The 9020-nt window shown below is 53.4% G+C and overlaps 1 protein-coding gene across 1 annotated transcript in view; it reads left to right on the top strand.

The window, feature by feature from the left end:
• The first annotated feature begins 6734 nt into the window (after positions 1-6734).
• Positions 6735-9020, top strand: part of SVIL (supervillin) — a 221387-nt gene continuing 219101 nt past the window's right edge. The window contains exon 1 of the mRNA XM_046679777.1: positions 6735-7116. The gene's annotated coding sequence lies outside the window, so the exon portion shown is untranslated. The remainder of the gene's footprint in view (positions 7117-9020) is intronic.

Genomic DNA, 9020 nt, shown 5'->3' with positions numbered 1-9020 from the left:
TTCATACCGAAGGGGAGAACGATTTATTTTTTATCCTGCCATATTAAATAAAATCCTGGCCTAGAGTCAGGCAAGTTTTTATAAGGAGGATAAAAGGGCTGTTTTTAATAAACAGGGGTGGAATGATAAGAAACATCTTCCCTCCGCAGTAGCTCAGTAACACAATAAAACCTGAGGATCTCCAGCTACGTGAAGGATTATCATCCGCAGTCCGATCAACAGCCAGCTGTTTGCTGTCTCGCCCGGGAATAGAACTAGAGGAAACAAGCGGAATTAAGGCATATAGGCTTGGGTTAGACTGGGCTTGAAAGAAGTTCAGGAGACTTTGTAAACAGCACAGACCGTTGCTGGGGTGTAATACGTCCACCACTGCTGAGCGAGCACCAGTGCTGGGGCGTGAGCACCCCAGGGCTCTCACCTGTCTCGTGGGAGCAGGAGCAATCTCTAGACCAGCGATGTCGCAGGTAGGAATGGCATTTGCAAGGTCACTCAGGTCATTTTGTGCTGGTGTGAAAATGAATGTCTACTCTCTGAAGCAAATGATGAATGGATCAAGACCCTTGAAACGCTAGCAGAGCGTCTTCCTGAGGTTTTTTTTTCTGTCTTTCTTCACTGGCTGACTTCTATCCATCTGTCACGACCTAGCCCTATGTAGGTGCCCCCCGCACCTCTGTTTTCATGCTTCTGCTTGAGTGCCAGCACAAGGCCCCTTGGGAGGCCCCGAGCCCAGCCCCGCAGCGTCTGGAAGTCAGAGGTTGTGAGATCAGCTTTGAGGGGCGCTCCTGAGGGGCTTGGCTGATGGCAGATGGCAGAATGTTAGCTAAGCTACTCTGGGGATCCCAGGCATCACTTAGAAAGGAAACCCAGGCCACGCCAAATTTCCTTTCAGTCAGGGCAGTGGAGGTCGGCCTGCAAGGGCTTACAGTCTGCTGGGAGGGGCCGCGTACAAATACAACTCAGACATCCTCAGACTTCACCTGCTGGGGACTGCAAATAACCCCTGTTGCCTCTGTTATCTCAAACACAAAGATGCCGGCTGATAATTTTCCATCTAGTGTCTGGCACAGGGCCTGAGAAGCTCAGCAAAAAGTTGTTGCAACAAACACAGAAAATGCCTGTGATGGTGCATGACAGGACATCCGAGCTTCCTTAGACTGCTGACAAGCTTGACTAAGTCCGAAGTGGTTCCCATTCAGGTAAGTGATTCACTGAGATAATGAGGCTGGAGTTTTCATTTATAATAACTAAGAACAATAGTCAATATTTATTAACCACTTACCACGTTTGAGGTATTGCCCTAAGTTCTTTAAAACAGTCCCAAGAAGGGGCACTCTTATACCCTCAGTTTATAGATGAGGAAACTGATGAACAGGGAGGTTAAATAACTGGCCCAAAATAACACAGCTGTCAACCCAAGCAGGCTGGCTCTGCAACCCTCAGAGGATAGAGATACAGGTAACCTACAGGGCTAAACCAGAAAACAGACTGCAGCCTACAGGAGGTGAGAAGGAGGAAGTGACAGGTGAGCAGAGAGTAGGCAAAAACCAATCAAAGGGCAGGGAAAGGTCGCTTCACAAAGAATCCTATACACTATTGGGTTCAACTGCTAAATCCCATGTCCTGGGGTCTTTGGCCATCTCCCACCACAAGGGCTGAAAGAGCCCTCTGTGACTTGTGGCATCCTTTTTACAACCCCTTTGAGCAAAAATGGTATGGCTCCCTAATTCAGTGGACTCTGACCCACCTTCAGCTGTCTCCCTCAAAGGAGGAAGGCTTGCTACCAATTTTAACAGCCAAAAGAAAGCTGACAGCGCCAAGAGATGCAGCAACACAAAGAAAATAACTACACGGCCTCGTGCAGCAGCTCCCTTGATGGAGGTGAGCACCTTCTGCTAAGCTAGTTCCACCCCAGGTACATTTTCAATTTTTATTAGAGCCTTCTGTTATATATTCCTCTTGGTACCCAAACCACTGCTAATTTTCAAGGTATTAAAGAAAGGTTTATTTTTTATTTTTTTGAGGAAGATCAGCCCTGAGCTAACCATTGCCAGTCCTCCTCTTTTTGCTGAGGAAGCCTGGCCCTGAGCTGACATCCATGCCCATCTTCCTCTACTTTATATGTGGGACGCCTGCCACAGCATGGCTTGCCAAGCAGTGCCATGTCTGCACCCGGGATCCGAACTGGCGAACCCCGGACTGCTGAGAAGAGGAACGTGCGCACTTAACCGCTGCGCCACCGGGCCAGCCCCTAAAGAGAGGTTTATTAATCATAAAATTACACAGAATAAGGAATGGAGGATGAAATTATAGCTAAAGAATCTTCTCTGTATTTAGGGGAAAAATTCAAATGACACCCATTTCGTTTAGTTTAGATCGTTGAGACATGGCCAGTGTTATAAACAATATCAAAGAATATTTCAGCCTCCAGGAATTTTTCAAAAGCACATTTTTTTGCCAACCTGTTCTGTTTTGTTTTGGGTTTTTTTTTCCCCCCCCAAAAGCTGAAGAAGAAGAATCTGGGAACTATTTTGAAGTTTTGTTAAAACTCATACTTGCCTTCATCTGATTTCTTTCAGATTTTGTCCATCTTCCAATTTCAAAATATAATTCTATCATAATATTCATGGTCAAATATATTTCTATTTAGAAACAGAAGAATAGAGAAGTTTAGAATTTCTTTTCTATTATAATTTTGGCTATCTCTATTTGCCTCTCTTTTTAAAAAGCTTGTCGATATTCCCCTGGCCCAAGGTTTTATTCTTTTAATCTGCCCAGACAAGAATGATTTAAGCAAAAAAAAAAAAAAAGTAGCAATAAGATGTATTCTTTATTTACATGGCATCCTTCTTTTACAGATTCTAAACTGTAGACTAGAGAGTGAGAACACTGCCTTCTAAATATTTGTGGGCTGGATCTAGGTTCCTTGGTTAAAGGCGTTTAATGTGGATGGAAACGCTCGGCATGACTCGCAAGGTTATAGTTTTATAAGGGCCACTTGTTATTCTCCTTTGTTACATAATCCTATCTCATTTCTGCCCTTCTTTCATAGGCTTCCAGATTAGTGGACTGTCAGAGGTTAGAAAATTTGGCTTTTCAGCTGAACATATTGCTTTGAGCACTGCCCATCGCTCTGGGCTTCTCACATCTCCAACTCAGAGAAAGTCATATTTTTATTTCAGCAAAGGTTAGCTTAATAGCATACTTTCGATCTTGGAACATTCGTGATGGAAACCGAGTTCGGAATTCCCCTGACGCCGCACCTCTTGCTCATGTTTGGAAAGCTCAGGGAACACCAGTACCGTCTGGCGACAAACCAGACCTCCCTCCCCTTCCTGTGTCACTGATCTCAAGTCTTCTTACTCCTGGACAGACTCCACCCTTCCCATACATATCTTGCACATTCCCATCCATCTCCACACAGACACCAGTCAATAAAAACATTTATGAGGCACCTACTGTGTGCAGTAGAGAGTTTCAATCTCTGCCAATTTCTTGTTTCATCTGCCAATTCCTTGATTGAAAAACTGGCTCAGAGTATCTTTCCAGAAAATGTTCTCGGCTTAACACCACCCCTCTTCCATGTCTCGGTAAATACGTCCTCTGAGGAGCACAGATCCAGCACTGCCTAAGACAGTATCTGTCCAACTTCTTGACCACGACCCACAGGAAGGAATAAATTCGATGACACAGTAACGCTCTATCCACACACATTCACACACAACTCACAAACACAGTTAACTGAAACAAAAGTTTCATGAAAACGATAAATACTCTTAATATGTATGATGCACTTGAGTATATTTAATTCTAATTCTACTTCATAAAACAAAAATGCTCATCTTCACCCACAAAATTGATTTCACGACCTGCAGTTTGAAAAATCTCCAAGGAACGTTGGGTATTTAGGAAGCAGAGAAGTTAATTAGAGGTTCTGAAGGATCAACCTATAGCTCAAACAGGAGGTGACTTACAAGTGTTCACAAATATTGTCAGAAAAGTGAAAATTGCTCCAAATAAGGTATTTTCAAACAGATGCTGTTGGATCAGATCCTCTGAACATCTGAGAGTTAATCATTCTGTTAAGCAAACTTTTTTTTGAGCATCACGTCCATCTAGACTTCAAAGATACAAAAATGGATAAGGTTCCTATCTTCCAGGAGCTCATGATTTAACAGAGGACACAGAAAAATGACCCAGTAATTATGGCCCATGTCCTAGGTACTGTGACTGAGAACCGCATGGGCTGCTGCAGGAGCAGTGAGGGGGCACCTAATTCAGAAACGGGGGGCGGGCTTCCTGGAGCTGGTGACTCCATGGAGGAGGCTAGAAGAGGAGAGACACCTTCTTTCTAGACCAAGAAAGTCCTGAATATTTGTGTTCAGAGAGCATGGAACCTTTTGAATCTGCAGGGCGTTGTGGGGGGTTCCTAGCGCTGTAGGGAAGGTCACAGATGGAGGAATAATCAGAGATGAGCCTCCGGAGGGGGGCGAGCAAAGGAGCTTGGATTTTCTCCTGAAATATAAAGGAAATCCGCTGAGAGGTTTTAAGAAGGTTTCTGTTTTTTGAAAGATCCCTGAAGATGCTGTGTGGGGATGCTGGCCAAGAAGCCAGGCTGGAGCAGTGGGTCTAGTTAGGAGGCTGGTGTCGAAGACTGGAGGAGAAATAACACAGAGGGCCTTGGCTGTGGCAATGAGGGAATGGAGAAGAGGAGAGGCTCTCAGAGGCCTTAAGGACACAGTAGCTGGTGGACTAAAGCAGGGCATGTCCCTGACGACTCCCGGGTTTCTGGCAGGCATGACTGGAGTGGCATTTGTGCCACCCACCCAGATGGGGGTGCGGGGGGAGGACAAAGTTTGAGAAAAGAGTTCAGTGAGGGACACACCGAGTGGAGTGCCTGTGATGATCCAACAGCCACTTGGACCTGGAGCTTGGGGAGGTCTGACCTGGTGTTAGATGAAGCTACAAAATGAAGTCACGTAGTTAAGACCAGGAGAGGACTGGGGAAGAGATCCTAGGAAAGCCCCCGAATTCAGGGCAATTACTGATTTGCTTTAGATCAGTCATTGGGATGGCTCTGGTTAGTGTGGGCTCTGTGCACACAGCCCTCGTCCTCGCTTCCTTCCTGCCTTCTCTAGCTGTGAGTGCCGCCAGAGCTCTCAAAGACAGCTGGAGGATTGAGTCCTTAACGTGTTTATTCAACACAGAGCTTCCTTCAGGGGCCTTCTGAGATGACGCAGGTGCCAGGCAGAGGGCACAGCTCCGACAAAGGCAGGATGGAGACAAGGCTGACTCTCCACCTACCACTCACAAAGGGTAAAGGGCCAGTTCTGAAGTGTTTGTTGGGTTGAGATCCCAAATTCCTGATAGATTCCCAATATTCTTTTCACACATTGGAGTGTTGTCCTATGTGTCTTTCAGAGGCTCATAAGCTGAGTTGAGAGGGCTGTTTCTTTACTAGATTTTAAGTCCTTCCAACCTCATATTACAGCGCTTAACTGTTTGTATGCGAGTCTACAGGCCCGCCTGTAGTTGGGGGCATAGGGGTGGAGCAGGGACTAGGGAAGGCAGAGCTCCGTGTCTGTCCTAGGTCTCAGGAGCAGTGAAGTTCACTGTTATGGGGTGAACTGTGTCCCCCCAAAATACATCTGTTGAAGTGCTCACTCCCAGTACCTCAAAATGTGACTGTATTTGGAGACAGGGTCGTTAAAGTGGTGATTAAATTAAAATGAGGTCATATGGGTGAGCTCTAATCCAGCAGGACAGGTGTCTTTATAAAAAGAGATTAGGGGACAGACATATACAGAGGGAAGACCATGGGAAGACACAGGGCGGAGACAGCCACCTAGGAGCCAAGGAGAGAGGCCTCAGAAGAAGTTAACCCTGCTGAGAGCTTGATCTTGGGCTTCCAGCCTCCAGAAGTGTGAGAAAATAAATTTCTGTCCTTTAGTCTGTGGTTCTCTGTCATGGCGGGCCTAGCAAACAAATACCCTCACCTTCCGCTTTTCTGATGGGAGCTAGCACACACAAGCTTGGTGCATAAACAAGAGGAAAAATGAAAGGGTTCACCATTCCGAAGACAAGAACCAGCGGGTAGAAGCAAAGTAAACGCGAACACTGCTGAAAGACAAGGAGCACAAGTGGATGTGACATGTTTAAATTTATCCACCGCTTTGCAGATTACCAAGTCCTTCACAAACCTTAACTTGCTTAACTTTCACGACTGCCTCAGCATCACCTGGGAACTTGTTAGAAACGCAAATTCTCGGCCCCCCGAGACGTCCAGAGTCAGAAGCGGAGCGCATGGCAGCAGCAATGAGCGTTCTAACAAATCTCGGGGATTCTGGTTAGCTAAAGTGTGGAGTGTGAGAACCACTGAGAGAGGGTATGGTCCCCTGTCACGGCGGGCAGTGCGGGGGGTGACGTGACTTTTTCACAGTTATGGGCGGCCAGCCAGGGCCGTCTCCTTGACGACGGGCCCAGAGCGCTCCCGATCACAACGTTCGCACACGTTGGTGGGGTCTGTCGCTGGAACGGCTGGAAACTCAGAGAGCCCGCTGTGCTCTCTAAGGTAAGCGGGCCCCTCCGGCCTCCGGGCAGCGGCGCGGCTGCCACCACCGGCAGCCGCGGCCCTGGAGCCCGGAGCCGCCGGCGCGTACGCGTGGGCGCGTCCCCGAGCCGGGCGGGCCGGGTGCGCGCCGAGGGGGTGGGTCGCGCCGGCCCCGCCGGCCTGGCGCGCCTTCCGAGCCACTCAGATCGCCCGGCGGCGGACACCCGGGGGCCCTACAATTAATACCCGGCGCCCGCCCGCCGCGCCGGGACTCGCGCGCCCGCACTCCGGGAAGGAGGAGCCCGGTCAGCCCCGATCAGCCTCGCAACTCGCTCTGGTCCGGCAGCTGCGGCGACCGGCGGCCGGACAGACCCTCCCGGGCCCTGCGCCGAGAGCCAGCTGGTGCGGCGTCTGTGCCACCGCCACCGGGGTCCCGCGCGAGGGTGCGCCCCCCGGTCCGGCGCCGCTGCGTAGCGGCCGCCACCTTCGTCGCTGTGGGGAACTTTGTGCGGCGGCCGGCCCGGCAGGTGGGCGAGGGCGGCCGGGCTCCGGCTAAGCGCGCCGAGTAGGTGAGTGGGGTCGGGAAGTTGGGGCGCGAGTGTGGACGCTCTCCCCTGCAGGACGCCGGCCCTCGCGCGTAGTTTTCCTCGCCCCCCTCCCCCCACATCTGGTCCCATCCAGAGTTTCACTCAGGACCTGGGATCGACGCCCCCGTCGAGTAGGCTAACTCGCTGAAAGTGTGTTTACTCGGGCGAAAGAGAGTCATTCGGACAGCCACTCCTCCTGGCTGGGGGAGTGACACGCCGGTCCCAGCCTCCAGCCCCAAGCCGCACCTTGGGCTCCACGGGGACCTGAGAGCCCCGGCAGCCCCGGGGCTACGACGGCACGTGGAGCTCGCCCCAAGCCTCTTCCTAGGACTCGGGGGGGTGTGACAGGCCACCGCCCTCCCTTCTGTCCCTTTAATTTGGGCAGAAGAGGGCTACTGAGATACAGGACACAAACTTCGTTTTCACACAGTAAAACTGCCTTTCCAGTGTTTTAATACAGGACGTGCATATGCGATTCATCGTGGTCTCCTCGGGACACCTCCTGGGCGCAGGGCTGGACCGGCTGGCCCACGGGCGGGGAGATTCAGGGCGCGAGTGGGTGCCCCGGGGCGCGGGGACGGGGCTGGTCCTCCCCGCCTGGGTCTGGCCCTGGCCCGTGTATGAAGACCCAGGATGGTCCCGGCGCGCTGGCCCCTGCTGGGGAAGGAGGTGACCCGCGGTGGGCGGCGCGGGGTCCCTGCGCTGGGCTGGGCTCCATGTTCTCGACCCCCTCTGCCCTGCTCCTCGCTCTGTCCCGAGGGTGCTCCTGCCTGGTGGCCCGGCAGAGGGCGCTAGCTCCCGATCGCTGCGCGGGCCGGCGGAGGGGAGGGGACTTGTGCGAGCCTCCAGGTAAGGAGCGTAGTGAATCATCCCGAGAGGGGGGACCCGGCCCGCGCTCCGCGAAAGGAGGCGGGGAGTGGCCGTGGTGCAGTCGAGAAGTCGGGGCTGCCGAGTTGCTGTCCGGCGGGAAGCGGCGATTCTGCTCTGGGGAAAGCTCAGGAAGGTGAGGAACGTCCCTCCGCGCGGTGGCCAAGGGGTAGGGGGCGGCGGCGTAGGGCTAAGGCCGGCAGACACTTGGACGCGCCACTGCGCCCCCTTCTCCGGGGCCGCAGGTGGGTCCCTTTTACCCTGGCTCTGGGCGCTTTTGCCGGGGACGGCGACGGGAACCTGGGAGCGCCGGCAGGGAGGGGGCGGCCGATGCTGGGGCCGCGGCGGTGGGGCGCTCCCGGCGGCCCGCGGGTCCCCGAGCAATAACAAAGGCGCGGCGCGGCCACTGCTCCCACCCACTTCCGTCCCCGGCGCGCCCTGGCGCGCGCAGCCGGGAGGTGCGGGCCGGTCAGGATTTCCCTCTGCGGAGTTTCGGGAAGTTAGCACGGCGGCCCGTTACGCTGGGAGGAGGGGCGGGGAAGGGGCGGCCCGTGGAGCTGCGCGCGTGTGGTCGGCACTGCGACGTCGTCGGTTTCCTTTCCGGACCGCGCGGGCCAGGGGCGCGAGCTCGCGCGCCCTGCTCCGGGCCCGGGGTCTCGCCTCCGCGGGGCCCGCGCGGGTTTGAACTCCCCGCGCCGCGCGCCCGGCCGGCCCACGCCCCTCCCTGCAGGCTCTGGCCGCGTGCGGGCTCCCGGAAGGGAGTGGTTGGGTCCCCCGGTGACAGCCAGCGCCCCGGGCTCTGGAGTGGAGCTCCAGAAGGCGGTAATTGCATTATTGTGAGTGAGCGGCCGTGAGGCTCGGGTCCAGGCCGCAATCTGGGTCAGGAGCCGGGTTAAGCGCCTCTGGCGTAGGCATTACCGCGCTCGTGAAGTCTGACAGTTATTGCGGCTGGAAGTTCCACCGAAGGAGAGGGGACAGCAGGGGACATGAAGAGAGCTCCTTGTTTTCCGCGAGGTTGT

Source organism: Equus quagga, chromosome 12 (genome assembly GCF_021613505.1).
Source record: "Equus quagga isolate Etosha38 chromosome 12, UCLA_HA_Equagga_1.0, whole genome shotgun sequence".
Lineage (NCBI taxonomy): Eukaryota > Metazoa > Chordata > Mammalia > Perissodactyla > Equidae > Equus > Equus quagga.
This window is presented reverse-complemented; position numbering and strand designations above follow the sequence as displayed.